Genomic DNA, 17,012 nt, shown 5'->3' on the forward strand with positions numbered 1-17,012 from the left:
CAATTCAAAACCCCCATTTCTGTGACGCCCTGACAGACCGAATTAGACAGATAAATAGCAACTTAGCCTCCCTGTGGAGATCGACCCTACTTACTACTAGCTATTAGTTAGTTGTACTTAGGTATTTTATTTTTGGTGTAGAAACGACCGCATCACCGAGCCGCATGATTTTCCGTGTAAGCATCATTGCGCTCATGTGAGGGCCACATTCTCCGTCGTGAACCTCTCCCATGACTTTCTTGGCTTTGTGATGGTCAACGCAAAGGAGGAGAATTCCTTGGGGTGTTCTTTTGTAGAGTTGATTTTGGTTTATCACGAATTGTGATGCAAGTAAACGGATGGCTCTTTGTCCTCTTTGATCAGAGTTGGGATGGAATTCGTTTTTGGTTTTGTAATTGAGGATGGCTTGGTACCAAAGTTCATCATGGCTTTCCTCGTCGTCGATAATGGCACAAATGTGAGCTGGCTCGCTCCTTCTCTCGACACATAGGGGCATTGATGTCATGTCGTCAGGTATGTTGACAAGCGCGGCAAGTTTTGCCACGGCATCAGCAAATTGATTTTCCTCCCGCGGTAAGTGGAAGTAGTCGACTTAGTCGAAGAACTCGGCCTCTTGATTGATCTTTGATCGGTAGGGAGCTAAGCTGTCAGATCGGATTTTCCATGATCCGGACACCTGATTGATGATGACCGAGGAATTGCCGTGGACTCTCAGTCTCTTGATGCCAAGTGTGATGGCTGCTTGTAGGCCGATGAGGCATGCTTCATATTCAGTGGCATTGTTGGTGACGGCGAAGTCTAGCTTGACCGAGATCGGAACGTGTTCTCGCTCTTGTGATATTATAAGGATTCCTACCCCGAAGCCTCTCAGATTAGATGCACCGTCAAAGTATAGGTCCCATGCGTCAGAATCGGCACAAAGGATGTCTTCGTCAGGAAGTGACCATGTGTCGGTCGTTAGATCCTCGTTGACGGGATTCTCTGCTAGGAAATCGGCAACTACTCTTCTCTTGATAACCTTGAGGGGTTCAAATTTGAGGTCGAACTCGGACAGCATCAGTGTCCACCTAGACAGCCTTCCGTTTAGTACGGGTTTTTCGAAGATGTATTTAACTGGGTCCATCTTGGAGTAGATGTGGACCGAGTAGCTGAGCATGTAATGCCGCAGCTTCTTTGTTGACCATACTAGGGCAAGGTATGTCTTTTCCAGTTGGGTATACCTCGTCTCGTACTCAATGAACTTTTTGCTGATGTATTAGGTGGCTCGTTCTTCGTTGCCAACTGTTTGTGCTAACATTGCTCCCATGGCTGTGTCGGTAACAGTCAGGTATAGGGATAGAGGAATCCTCGGTTGAGGTGGCATGAGGACAATAGGTTTGGATATGATTTCCTTTATCCTGTCGAAGGCTTTCTGAAAGTCGTCGTCCCAATCGATGTGATCTGAGGTGCGAAGCTTTTTGAATATTGGTTCACAAATCATATTGAGCTTGGCGATGAACCGGCTGATGTATTGGACCTGACCGAGAAATCCTCGAATCTCCTTCTGGTTCCTAGGCCGAGGCATTTGTTGAAGGGCTTTGATTTTGGTTGGATCAATCTCAATGCCTCTTTTGCTGACGACATGTCATAAGAGTTTTCCGGAGGTGACCCCGAATGCACACTTCCGAAGATTTAGTCTCATGTTATATTTCCGCAGACGAGCAAAGAATTTCCGGAGGGCACTGATGTGGCCGTCCCGTTCTTTTGACTTGACGATCATGTCATCGACATATACCTCTACCTCCTTGTGCATCATATCATGTAGGAGAGTGGTAGCGGTTCTATGATAGGTTGCTCCGGCATTGATGAGGCCGAAAGGCATGACCGTGTAGCAATATGTACCCCACTGTGTAGTGAACGCGGTTTTGTGCATGTCTTCCTCAGCCATTTTAATCTGGTTGTACCCAGCATACCCGTTCATGAATGATAGGAGAGCATGTTCGGCAGTATTGTCCACCAGAATGTCAACATGTGGCAAAGGGAAATCGTCCTTTGGGCTTGCCTTGTTCAGATCCCTGAAGTCGACGCAAACCCGAATTCTTCCGTCTTTCTTTGGTACCGGCACAATGTTGGCCACCCAATCCGAGTAGTCAGATACTTTGATGAAGCCAGCCTTGAACTGTTTATCCACTTCTTCCTTGATTTTTAGGGCCCACTCAGGACGCATTCGGCGTAGCTTCTGTTTCACAGGTTTAGCCCCGGGTTTAATGGGTATCCGGTGCTCTGCAATTTCTCTGTCGATCCCAGGCATGTCTCTGTAAGACCAGGCAAACACGTCCTTGTATTCGTGGAGGAGGTCAATGAACTGCCGTCTTTCCGAGGGGTCCAGGGTTGTCCCTATCCTAAGTTCTTGAGGTGTATTGTCGGTTCCTACGTTAATAGGTTCGGTCTCCTCAATGATGGGGGTTCTGGTTTCCCGCTTGTCAAGTTCTTTGGCTAGGTGAGGTGGGTAGTCACTCAAGTCAAATTCCTCATAGTAATTCAGAATTGCATTGCAGTTAAATTGAGACGAGTCATAAGCAAACTTAGCGTTCATTAAGTTGACACGAGCGAAAAGCTCGGAAAGGACAGACATTTCGTGGTCAGTCAGAGGCGACACAACTGAGGAAATAGCCCCTGGAACAGGCTCCAGGTTGTCACCATCCCTGGGAGTGGGGGTGACCTTAGTAGACTCAGCCTCTGAATCAGCCACGACTTTGTGATAAAACAGTGGGAAGGGGACCTTGACTGGGACATTAGGTGCGTTAGGAGCTATAACAGACTCTGACTCTGACTCAGACTCAGACTCAGATCCTCCTTCACTTCCCTCCTTGAACATAGGGCCTTCTCCATTTGTTATCTTAAGAATGCGGCCTTGGCGATCGGTCCACTTGACGGTCTTCCTCCAGCCCTGGGTAGCTTTCTCCGGGTCAGTATCGAAGATCAAGGCGGTTGGGTCAAATTGATTGTCTTTCAGGGCGATGTTGATGATGTCCTCATAGTCGAGGTGTTTGACGTTATCTTCCCCGAAGAGGAGTGTGACAGCTTGTCCGTCAAGGCATGGTGACGGCTTAGACTCAGTAGATGTAACTTCGATGTTGTCGGGGATAAAGTAGCAGTCCTGGAAGACTTCCACTCCCGGGTACCTAGCCTTCACCACAGAGTCATATATTGGCTCTGGAAAGCCCTGGTAGAGCTCGGACTCTCCCTCGGGGACGAAGTATCCGTTGAGAGTCAGATGGTAGGGACGGAGGATAACCCCGTCTTTTTTGCGTTTTCGGACTAGGAGGTTCATCTCCTGGATATCTTCGTCGGTAGGTTCGTATCCCAGCCCAAAGGGAATGTTGGGGACCTTAGCCTGTTTCAAGGGAGGCAATGGGTCCTTCAGTGGATTGAGCGGCAAACCTGGGAAATAACCCTGATGCATCATAATACGGTTGACCTTGAGGTTGGTGAACGGGCCACAATCAGAGGGCGTTAGTTCATCAGTTATGGCGTTCACGTCTTGGAAACCCCACATTTCATTATCATCCTCCTCAATAACTTGGGAGGCTGTCCCCTTTCTCATGACTGCCTTGATCGGCGAAGCGGGAATGGTGATCATTTTCCCGTTGAAGGGGACCCTGATCTTCTGGTGGAGAGTTGAGGTGACCGCCTTGACATCGTGAATCCAGGGACGTCCGAGGAGCATGTTGAAATAAGCGTCGATGTCGACCACTTGAAAACTGGTTTGTCTCTCCAGTGGTCCAGTTGCGACGGTCAAAGTGACTAGCCCAGCGACCTTGCGACGAGTGCCGTCGTAGGCGCGTACTCCTTGATTTGTCGGGACCAAATCAGATTCCTTGATACCCAGCCTGTGGGCAGTCCTGAGAGGAATGACATTCACCGCAGAACCGTCATCCACGAGGACCATGGGTATATTTTTCTAGAGGCATTGTACGGTGATATACAGGGCCAGGTTATGATTGGCTCCGAACAGGGGGATATCCTCGTCGGAGAAGACGACTGGGTTGTTTAGATCAGGGGCGTCCCTCGTCATGTGCGCCATTATTTCTTCTGGGGAAGAGGTGGAGGGCACGGTTAGTTTCCCCAAGGCCTGCAGCAAGGCCTGTCGATGCTCAAAGGACGTTGCGATCAGTTGCCAGATCGAGATCTCGGCTCTTGCTTTCTGAAGTTGTTTCAGGATTGAGTTTTCAGGAGCCTTTGGTTGAGTGTCTACCTCAGGAACGATTTGGTCATTCGTTGTTGGAACGACCGTTGGATTGTTCGGATTCTGATAGGGACGTCCAGACCGGGTGAGATGTCCAATTTCTTTCGTCCGCTTCTCCTTCCCTGGGATGATATAGACTTCCTCAACGTCATCTCTCCATATGCCGTTAATTTCGGAGTCCCGTGGGTACCTCGGAGGGGTGTTCCTCGGTGGGCAGTTCTTGTGAGGGATATTTTTGTGAGGGCGATTTTTATGGGGGTAGTTATTTTGAGGGTAGTTATTTTGAGGGTGATTTTCGTGAGGTCTATGCCAGAATGGTCGCGGAAGCAATCCGTCCTGGGGTAGGTAGTTTTGAATGTTTGGGGAATTGTCCCTCGGGCGCGGCGTTGGAGGATTGAAGACGAGCCGATGATAGGCGTCGTCGAGTCGGGTGATTCTCTCAGAGAGGCTGGCTATGGCCTCCTCAACTTGTTGAAACATAGTGAGCATAGTGGCAGCACTAAACACAAACACTCCGTCTGAAGGATCTTTTTCCAAAGCATTCACCTCGTCATCAATTGGCAGGATGAGGTGAGAGCAGTCTAGGGTTGGCTCATCGTCAGAGATGGCGTGGATTCCTAGGGGATTCGTTTTTTTGTTCGGTTTAGTTGGTGGGGGTAAAGGCAAATCTCCTTTCTCAATCATATCCTGGAGGAGGTGCTTGAGTTTGAAGCAAGTTTCGGTATCATGCCCCTTCCCTCGATGATATTGACAGTAGCCATTGGGGTTCCAGAACCGGGACTTTTTGGCACCGGTCAGATTCGGGGTGGGTCCGATCGGTTGTAACTTCCCTTGGTCCATGAGCGTTTTCAGAGCACTTGCATAAGTCGACCCTATGTTGGTGAACACTCTCTGGGGGCGCTCAGTTCTCTTGGCAGATGGTTCAACGAGGTTAACCTCATCAATCTTGTTTGTCTGGCCGTAAGGGCGAGATCCGGTTGAAGTGGATCCCTGATAACCTCTGCCAGTGGTCTTGGTTAGGACACCCTTTCGGAGGTCGTCCTCAGTGCGCGTCCCAAGGATTTGTAGATCTTGGAAGGTTTTGATATTCTGATACCTCAGTAGATTGGCATAAACTGGGCGGAGATTGTTGACGAACTTTTCCACCAAAGTTGACTCACTCGGCTTACTGATTAGTTGAGTGCTCACCCTCCTCCAACGGGTTAGGAACTCAAAGAACCCCTCCTTGTCGTTCTGGGTTAGTACTTCGAGAGTACGGGTACTGGCCTGGATCTCGACATTGTCGGAATACTGTTTAGCGAACTCAACTGCGATCTCATCCCAAGTAGTAAGGTTTTTCGGATCGAGGGAGTAGTACCATTGGCGAGGGATCGGTTCCAAAGAGGGAGGGAAGATCCGGGTAAAGAGTTCCTGTTTGACCCCTTTAATGGCCATGTAGTCCTTGAAAGCACGAATATGATTGAGTGGGTCCTCCACTCCTTTGAACTTAGGCACATCAGTCAAGGTGAAGTTGTCAGGTAACTGGTCCCCAACAAGTTCGAACCTTCGGTTGTTCTCCAGATGGATATTGTTGCCCCGGGCTAGGAGCTGCTCTTCCAGGAGTTTCAGCCTCTTTTCCGTTTCAGTCAGAGGTGGGTTATTATGTTCCCCAGTTTCCTTGTTCTCCAGGGCGTCGATACGGGTCTCGACGCGATCTAGGGTGACCTTAAGGGCGGGAAGCAGGCTGGCTAGCTGATCAGTTGTGACATCTCTGTTGTTGTCATTGTTGTTGTTGGACGAAGCTGAAGACGGGGCCATGGCTCTGAGGCAGAAAAGCGGCTCAAATTACAACTCAATCTGACACAGTTCCAAGACTGAACGCAGACAATACAAAGGACGAGACAAAGATCCGACTCAACAAGACGGGGGCGACCGTGTGTGGTCCCTCGGTGCTGACTCGATTTATGATGTGACGGTGTTTGACCGAACTTTTGACACGAGTCTAACGTAACGGCGTGACGCCATTGGACATGTCTCGTGGTGAGACGACTCATAAGTAAAGACCCATAAGTACGTTTGCTTTGACTCGATAGACACGAGGCGGAATTGGAATGGTGGACTGAAATTTTCGAAAATAGAAATTTTCAAAAAGATTCATTTGTCGCTTTAATGGACGACTTCCGAAGATAGAAATCTCCGCAAATCGATCAGTTGAAAAGGGGTTGTCTTAAGTTTATTTGCAGAAGACGGTTTTGAGTTTGAGTCAGCTCGGAAAACAGTGCATTGTTTCCCAAGACGGTTTTGAAATTCAAAATTGTATGTTTTGAAAATCAGGTTTGAAAAGTTTGAAGAGGTCTCGGGGACGGTGATTGGTCCTCGGGATCCCGAAAGTGTCTCGAGAAAAGGGTGTGTGCTTTTCTCGGGCTTTGAAAGAGCCATTGTCGGCACGAAATGGGTTAAAATCCGTGTCTAGACGCGGCGATTATAACGGCGTAAAAGGGGGTTTGAAATGGTTATACAAAACCGGGTTTGAAAATCGTCATTACGACGGCCTAGAAAGGCGTGTTAAAATGGTTATACAAAACCAGGTTTGAAAATCGTCATTACGACGGCCTAGAAAGGCGTGTAACGGTCGGCGAGAGACCGAGGTTTGAAATGGCCATTATAACGGCGCAAAAGGTGCATTTTTTCAAGTTTGAAAATGACACGGAAGGACTTATGATCAAGTAGCACATAAGCACTCGCAGTTCATTATATTATGCATTATGCTGACACGGGTTTTGGCTTAAAAGGGTGGGTTACACACCAAACAATCAAACCTCGATTTGCGAGAGGGATACCAATCCAAACAAAATGTGTAAGGAGGGTGCCCTAGCCTCGTGCTCGAAAGTGATAAAAGCTCTTTGGCGAAACAGAAATGTGTAACGTCAATGGTATGCTTGACTTAATCTGGATTTGAAACGCGGGGATGAGGAAAAGCTCACGCCGACGAGACGAGCCAATTGGTCGAAAAGGGTTAGGTTGTGGGCCCGGACAAGGAACCCGACCGTGACCGTAATATCAATTAATGCATTCCAACCAAGACCTTGTTCGAGTCTGACCATCTAGGGATCACAAAGACGTAAGTGTCCTAGTTATCCCCAGCGGAGTCGCCAATCTGTGGACATGGGCCATGTCTCGGTCTGTGGATTCGGGTCCACCTACCGATCCGCGGTCACGGGCCACCTGCGAGCCCACTTCAATCTGTGGACGCGCAGCGGTCTTTTGAAAGCCATGCTCGGCGGCGTAAAAATGATTTTGACCGGATCCTTTTTTAGATCGGTCGGTTTCGTCTCGGTAAGGGTCTCGAAATGATTAGAGATGTTCGGAGTCGCCACCAAGAATTTGTGGGATGCCTGGAACCCGTTCGAAATCCACTTTATACCTCGGTCAAATCGAAGCACAAAGCAGCGTTTGACATAAGTACTAAAGATAAGGAAAACGTCCCTCTTTAGCATCTTATCTCTAGAATGACTCTCGTACGCCCTGGATAAGGTCGTCCACTATCCAAAGTTTCTGAGTAAGAGGTGAAGGTACGTATTGGGAAGCCCTTTAATCAGACACCCAATCCCGCCCGCCTTAGCGGCCTCTACTGATCGATCTTGGTTGGTTGAATGCAAAAGTTGATAAAACGGTTTAAATGCATGAATGCGCATCCAATAATTTAAACCTAACATGTGAGCTTTCTAAGTCAGTTGATTTAATCCAAGTATCAAGTATAAGAAGTCGAGTTGGATTAGTGATTGATTTGCATGCAAGACGGAATTTAAACATCCATTTACCGTATTAGGTTTAGGGTGCATAACATGGTCCATTTGTCTTAGTAAGGCATTTTGCAAATGTGGTTTTGAATAACCAAATAGTCATCTAATCCGTCCTATATCCGGGCTAACCAGAGTCGGGATCATCCTAGACTAATGCTGGAAGGAAACAGGCCCTGTACCAGACAGCTACATGAGGCGCGAGCCAGCCGGCGATACAAAGGGCCTCCCTCTGGTTTTGAAAATGAGAAATGGAGAGCCTGTTTAAGCGCGGGTGAGCCCACGGTTTATGTGCCGTGTTCTGACCTTTTAGAAAACGTTATAAAACGTGTGGAAATGGGTATTTGAACCCGGTTTGATTTGAAGGGGTCGTTTTAGACCGCATTTGTTGATTTGAAGAACTAGACTCGAATAATCATCATTGTTTTGATGATATTCGGTGTCGGGTTCGATTCGACAAAACTTGACATGAATAGTTTTGAAAATGATTATGGATTAATTGTTTTAAATCCATTTGAATGTAATTAGTCGATACTCATCATCGTACCCGGGTTAAAATCCGGCATGGTATGTAGAACCAAGGATGACTTTGTGTTGGGGACTAATATACTTGTTTGAAAATGTAAAGAAATGAAATAAAAGGCTTTAAAATACCTTCTAAATGTCATTAACCAAATATTATCACCGAAACACGGATTTAACCGTCATAGTATGAGGAACCAAGGGTGAAAAAAATGCTTTATGGTTAAAACATGTGAAACAAAATAAAAAGGGTTCGAAAATATTTGAAATGGTAAAAACCGATTACAAATATGAAAGTGGATTTAAGGGAAATGACGAGAACAAACACGGTTGATCTCTGGTCTGAATACCCCATTTAGGCGCGAGCTAGTTGGCGACCTAAGGGGCTTCTGCCTCAGACCAAAAATCAGTTTTGGCTCGTTTATTCCAAGTTTTGGTTCATGTTATGCATGTTTTAGCATGTTATAGTCATGAAACAAATGAAAACACAATAAAAGAGGATTTTTACACCCTCATACTTGCATGTTTGGTTATGGCGAGTGACCGACGTAAGTGTAACAACTCGTTTGATCGGAAAAAACTCGGTTTAAAACCGTTTTGGTAAGTAAAAAGAGTGTTTTAAGTTTAGTGATGGTGTAGTGGTCGAAGTGGTCGGTCAAGTTATTTAATGCATGAAACAAATGAAAACACAATAAGCAAAGCATCCGGCTCAGAGGCTACCTTTAAAGCATGTCCGAGACACAAGTCCTTAAATACCTTGGCTCAGCGGTTACCTTTAAAAAATGTCCAAGGCACGACCTCTAAAGTATCTGGCTCAGCGGTTAACTTTAAAACATGTCCAAATACTACAAACAAGTGCTCAACTCAGAGGTTACCTTTAAAACATGTCCGAAGCACAACACATAAAGTATCTGGCTCAGCGGTTACCTTTAAAACATGTCCAAATACTACAAACAAGTACTTGACTCAGAGGTTACCTTTAAAACATGTCCGAGGCACAACAAACAAGTATCTGGCTCAGCGGTTACCTTTAAAACATGGCCAAATACAGCAAACAAGTGTCCGACTCAGAGGTTACCTTTAAAACATGTCCGAGACACAACAAACAAGTATCTGGCTCAGCGGTTACCTTTAAAACATGGCCAAATACAACAAACAAGTGCCCGACTCAGAGATTACCTTTAAAACATGTCCGAGGAACAACAAACAAGTATCTGGCTCAGCGGTTACCTTTAAAACATGGCCAAATACAACAAACAAGTGCCCGACTCAGAGGTTACCTTTAAAACATGTCCGAGGCACAACAAACAAGTATCTGCTCGCCGATTACCTTTAAAACATGGCCAAATACAACAAACAAGTACAACAAACAAGCACAACAAACAAGCACATAGAACGGGATTATTAATGTCACATTCATACTTATGGCTTGCATCTCACCATATGTACGGATGGGAACATCAATCCCGACGACCTTATCGCAACTAGAGGGCCTATGGCTCACCCCTAGTGTCCGATAGGACCGTGACTCAGGGACGGGATGATTAATGTCACATTCATACTTATGGCCTGCATCGCCATGAGTACGAATGGGAACATCACTCCCGGCGTTCGTACCGCAACTAGAGGGCCTCAGGCTCACCCCTAGTATCCGGTAGAACCAAGACTCTCACAACCGAACAATACTAGATATTGTCTAGAGTACGACTCACTAGAAGTAACTACTTATAATAAATATTTTATAGGAGTATTATATTATTAAATATTCCGCTTCATAATTTAATATGCCGGTTAAATAAAATAAAATAAATAAAATATAACAAGTAATAATGAATATTTTATGGTATGTGGAAATTTACGAAATGCAAACAATCCAATACAAGTGACAAATTGAGCCCAAGCATACAAGGGTAGTGAGCCCAAATAGTACAAGAATAGGGGTTCAAATAATATAAGAATTCGAGTCCCAATAATATAAGAATTCGGGTCCAAATATTTTAAGAATTCGAGTCCAAATATTTAAAAAAATTCGAGCCCAAATGTTGTAAGAATTTGAATCCAAATTAGATAATGATTTAAGTCCAAAATTTATAAGGAAGTGAGCCCAACATGTATTCACCAAAATGAATCACTAAGGCAAGAAAAAGAAAGAAAGCAAGAAGGATATACGGCTCCTTCACCGTGACCAACAGCCGGGTCACCAACCATGGTTATGGCTGTGCAACCACCAGCCCTTGCCACTCATGGTCAGCTCCCTAGCTGCAGCCACACCACCCTTCACCTTCCCCCCTTTTGCCGCACAAAAACAATCCCCAAAACAGGGGCAAAGCAGAGCTGGTCACGACATGAAAACAGGGTGCCAACAGTCCAAAACCGAGTTTTCCAAGCGGCAAAAATCAAGTATACATATGACGGCATTAGCATGAAGACACAAGCAAGAAAACGACTCGAGGGACTGTTTTACCCGTTCCAAAAAAAGGAGCACAACAGTACCAGTCACGGTACCGAAACGGAATTTCAGCAGCCTTTTTAGTCCAAACTCAAGACGGAATTTAAAGGCAAAGATAAGACGGAAACGCAACATGCTTAAAGTACCATTGACCAACACTCATCTCGTTCAAGGGCTCATGTAGGGACGAAAAAGAAACAGAATTCAGCAGCTTAAACCCCAGAACAGTGAACTCGACCCTTTCCCCTACACGAATCCAGCATGGAAACGGACCAAACGGATATCCAAACCACCATGTAACATGAGCACAAACACAACAAAATCAACCCCATTTATGGGAAATACATAAAAGACTTAAACTTTGCGATAAATAAGGGTAAAAACGAGTAGGAAGGACGGAGTTTCCCGACGTTTGTCGAGTAACCTATCACCGTTACCTTACTCCTCAAATTTCCGAGTAAGAACGCCCAAAACACGAGCCTTTCTTCAGTCTTCAAGGTCTTCAACTAAAAAGGAGGAAAAACGAGTTGTTTGAGTCACCAAAACCGAGTTTGTCATAAGATGCCCATTTCAAAAATTCAACAAAATCAAAGCTTTCTTACCTTAAAATAATGAGGAAGGAACGAGGAAGGTAATGGCGTGAAAATTATGAAATTTGGTTGAGAAATGAAGGCGGGATCGGAGTTTGAAGGGTCGACTAAAAATGGCGTGTACGGTCATTGTTTTGGTTGCTGCTGTTTGTTTTTGTTGTGCAGGTGGAAAAGGAATAAGAAAGGGGAGTGTGGGGATGGGGACACGGGATACAACAACAACAATATATAATAACAATAATAATATAATACATAATAATATAATACATAATAATAATATATACTAATAATAATATATAATAATAACAAATGAATTATTATAATAATAATAATAATAATAAGAGGTATTAAAGGTAGAGTGTAAGGGGTATGTGAGCGTGTTGTCAAATTCTGGTTGGTCCGGATTAAAGTGAGTACAAAGTGAAATGTGACGGTCTATAGCTAGACGGAAGTTAAGACGGAAATTATTATTATTACTGTCATTATTACAGTCCGACCAAAAATACGTATTCATAAATTCTTATATAAATTATGCCTCAAAAATATAATTTAATAATACGTATCTTTATATAAATGAGCTTTTATATGTTACTTTTATAAAAATCGTGTTTGACATAAAATTAATTAAATTGAATAATTCAAAAATATATAACAAAATAATTAAACGGTTTAATAAATTTTAACTGTCAAAAAGGGAAATTCGCGGGTGTTACAGGATAGCTGGGATGAGCCATCATGTGGCAGTTAGAAGTCTTCCGTTGTGTCAGACGATGTTTTATAGCTTTGATAGTTTTAGCAGTAGACTGTCTGGGAATCTTGTATTTCAGTTTAACAGTTTTGGTTTTGATCATGTAATCACTTTAAACTATATTGTTATTTAAATTATGTTTCTTCATTGTAATTTGATTATCATTGCCTCGGGTAACCGAGATGGTGACGTTCTTATACCTTAAGTAGTCCTGGTAAGGCACTTGGAGTATGGGGGTGTCAGATGTCTTATACTTGTTTTGAACACGTTTCATAAGACAATCAAATTCATCAAATGTTTCATCTTTTGAATGAAGAAAGATAGGCCATACATACCTCGAGTAATCATCTACAAGAACGGAGACATACCTGGATCCTCCTCTACTCCTTACCTTCATGGGTCCACATAAATCCATGTGTACTAATTCCAAGGCTTGATTTGTGCTTACTACTCTTTTAGGTTTGAACGATGATCTTACTTGTTTGCACCTGGCACACGTATCACGCATCTTTTCTTGGTCGAACTTGATTTTAGGTAACCCTTCAACCAAGTCCCACTTCTTGAGTTTGTTCAAGGTTAGTGAGCTAATGTGACCAAACCTTTTATGCCACAAACAGGGATCACCAAGTGTAACTTTCATGCATGAAAAAGAGTTAGTAGGCACAGCATTTAAATCTACCATATAAACATTTCTTTTCCTGTGGCCTTCAAGAATAACATTGCTAGTTCCTTCGATTATAATGCGACAACTATCAATATGGAAAACGACTTTGTTACCTTTGTCGCATAGTTGAGATATGCTTAGCAAGTTATGTTTTAGACCGTCCACGAGATAAACGTCACTGATTGCGTGAGACTTAGAAATTCCGATTTTGCCAACGCCGATTACTTTTCCCTTTTTGTTGTCCCCGAACGTCACTTTTCCTCCGTTGAAGGGCTTTAGTGAAAGAAACAGATTCTTATCTCCAGTCATGTGTCTTGAACATCCACTATCAAGATACCATTGATTTTTTTCTTTCACTACTTGCTGCAGAAGGGATTAGATACAGTTTTTAGGTACCCAAGCTAAGTTGGGTCCCTTATGATTAGTTACTCTATATACTAAATCCTTTCGAACCCAAACTTGTCTAATGACTGTTTTTCTAACTCTTGGGTTATTTTGCTTGGGAGGAGTTCTAGGTTTAGGGTTTTCTCTTGGTTTAGGAATGTTACTGGGTCTATCTTGACTGTTTCCCTTGTGAACAGGTTTACTAGGTTTAGGTTGACAAGGGTTTTGTGTAGTGCTAGGTTTCTTGGTGTAGTCGAAGGCCATGTTATAGAACCAACGAAATTTATTGTTCCTCACTTCATTAGGTTCATTTATGGGGGCTTCATCATCCTCGACAACTGTGTCAACAGTTTTAGCAAGGTCGGCATTTTTTCGTATATCATGAGCCTTTTGACACAATTGTTTTGGATGTGACCCGTATGACCACAATAATTGCAAATCAGATATTCAGGAAGATCAGCATACTTCCTTTTTCTGAAATCAAAATCCGAAGGTGTTGATTTGCATTTAGAGTGATCTCTATGGTTGTAGCACTCATGTCCTAACCCCATCTTCATATTATTGTCAGATTGTTCGGTTAGGAAGTTTAGGAATTTTGTGCTACCTTCCCACTTATCATGGACCTTTCTAGCATGTAGAAGTAGGTCTTTTAGGGTTTTAATTTCCTCTTGACATTTCGTGTGATCTACAACATTATCTTTCTTAAAGTTATCACGAAAGTCTTGGAACCGTTTGTTAAGAAGGAATACAACATCGGAATGTTGTTTCTTAACATTGATCATGCCGGTCTTAGATTCCTTTAATTGTTTTGAAAGGGAATCTATCTCTTTCTTCTGGTCTAAGATCACGGCTTCATCAGATGTGACCTTAGTTTCCAAAAGTTCTTTGGCTTTTCTAAGTTCTAAAGTTATAGCTTCATTAGCTATAACTTTGGCTTGAAGGTGCTTGATGTTAAGCTTTAGGTCTGAAGTTATAGCTTCATTAGCTATAACTTTGAACTCTAATTCCTTCTTTTCAGCCATAGTAGAATCTAAAGTTGTTGCTTTCTCAGCTATAACCTTAGATTTTAACTTCTTAGCTTTAGCCTTCAGAGTATGATTCTCTTCTGCAATTTTGAGAATCTGTTCCTTTAGATCTTTTAGCTCCAAGTCCTGTTCGTGACACTTATCGAGAGATTGTTCAAAGAATTCAATTAAAGCACTTTTAGACAATTTCTTAACGCATTTTTTAAGCTCAAGATAACTTACCTCTTCATCGTCATCTTCGTCTGATTCTCCAACAAAGCAATAATTTGAGTGTGAGTTTGTGCTTTCATCGTCGCTGTCGGAGATAAGGTCAAGACTAACGCTGCTGAGACAAAGGTTGGCTACTTCGTCGTCTTCAGATCCCTCGTCATTAACTGAGTCAAGGTCTCCCCAACACGAAGCCATCATAACCTGTTTGAATTCTCTCTTTGTCTTATCACGTTTTGTCTTGTCCTTGATCTTCTCCCATGTTGGAAAATCCTTGATCATGTGATCAGATTCTCCACACTTGAAGCAACCTCTGTTTGCGAAAGATGACTTTGATTCTGTAATCTTTTTGTTGGATGACTTGTTGTTGTTGTTGTAGGATGATTTTGTTTGTTTGTTTCGAAATATCTTATTTTTGAAACGGCATGCAAACAGAACAGTTTCATCCTCTAGTTCAGAATCAACTTCTTCGCTCTTTAAGGCCATACTCTTATTACGGCTTGGTTCAGCGTCATCTTTGTTAAGAGTAATTTCATGGGCCATGAGAGCACCGATGAGTTCTTGATAGGATAGGTTTTCAAGATCTCGTGATTCCTCCATTGCAGTGACTTTAACACGCCACTTCTTAGTCAGGCTCCTAAGAACCTTTCTAGCAATGTCCTCAGTACTGAATTTCCTACCTAGGTTTTTTAGTTCGTTTATGATGCTTGAAAACCTTGCGGACATACTATCTAGGGACTGATTAGGCTCCATAATGAATAGCTCATATTTTTGCATAAGCAAATCTATTCGGTGCTTCCTAACAATGGAAGTACCTTCATAAGCTAGTTCAAGCCCATCCCATATCTCGTTGGCCGTAGAACACGAAGAAAATCGATCAAACTCTGTAGAAGTCATTCCGTTTTGCAGGAGACTTATTGCTTTGGAGTTCTTTTCGGCCTTCTTGTAGTCGGCCTCGACATAGTCCTCTTCTTTCTTTTCATAGGTAGTGCCTTCCTCGGATGCTACAAGAATTTTGTGCGGTCCGTTTTGGATAATCCTCCAGCACTCCCAATCGTGGCCTTTCACATAGTGAGTCATCATGTTTTTCCACAATCCATAATTCTTCCCATCAAAGACGGGACACTTGAGATATTTGGAATCCATTTATCACGTGATAGGCAGCGGAATATAAAACGATAAGATAAATAAAAGATAGACAGATCAGCCTCTTTGCGGTTAGGCAATCAAGAGCACGAGACTCTGATACCAATTGAAGAGTCTATCGATCCGAAATACTCAAGATAGGGGGGGGGGGGGTGAATTGAGGATTTAAAGCTTTTGAAAGCTTTTTCGATTGTATGAATATAATTGATTATTTAAAGTTTATTGATAGAACTTTAACTAATCAACTAATGAATGTAAAACAAAATAAACAAACGAACGAAGGAGAGGAGACACACGGTTTTTGAAGTGGTTCAGTTTCATAAGTCGAAACCTACGTCCACTATTCTCAATTAATAAATTTAGTACCTTTCTACGGATTACAAATTTACTAACCCAACTCGTACAACTAACTCTAGTTGTAACTCAATGAGTATCGTTAAATACTCGAGTGACTAACTTACGCTAATAAGAAAGCACTAATAATTCTTGCAAAGGTTCACGTTAATGAACAAGTAAGAAATCAAATAAGCACTATTATCTTATAACGATAACTTAACAAATGAATATACGAGTTTAAAACACACGACCTTTCAAAAATAACAAAACGGTTTTCTGCTTTGAAACACACGATTTTGCTTTGTGAAAATAAGATCAATTTTTATGCTTAAGGTCTCTACCTTAAATGTTGCAAAGAGCAAAGTATTTATAGGAAGGAAAGAATAAGGCAACTCGGTTTCTAGAAACCCTAATGGCCGAAAATAGGAGATATGTTAACAAATCATATCTTCTATTATTTCTTTCCTAAAAGCCTAAAAGATAATAAAGAATATTCCAAAAGATAGAATATAATCTATTCAATTATTATCTTTACTATAAATTATAAGATATGATAAGATTTTCTATAACAAGAATATATTTTATCATAAATAAATATATTAAGTAAGATATATAAGATATGTAAAGATATAAAATCTTTTCCAAATATATCTTAGTCTACACGAGATGTCACGGCTCATATGCCTCGTGACTCGTGCAAACCCTAGCTCAATATATGGGTTAGAATTTAGGTTTTAAGAGAGGCTTTGTTGAAACCCTAATTAGTAGCATGGTCCAACTCATAAGTTGACCCAAAATGACTACTAGTCAACGTTCAACAAGGAACCGAACTCCGCACCAATCCGGGCTTTATCAAATAAATACTTTTATCAAAACATTTAAAATAAACTTTAAACAATTTTAAAAATAATTTTAAAACATTATATGTCGTGTA

The sequence above is a fragment of the Silene latifolia genome, chromosome 8 (assembly GCF_048544455.1).
Source record: "Silene latifolia isolate original U9 population chromosome 8, ASM4854445v1, whole genome shotgun sequence".
Lineage (NCBI taxonomy): Eukaryota > Viridiplantae > Streptophyta > Magnoliopsida > Caryophyllales > Caryophyllaceae > Silene > Silene latifolia.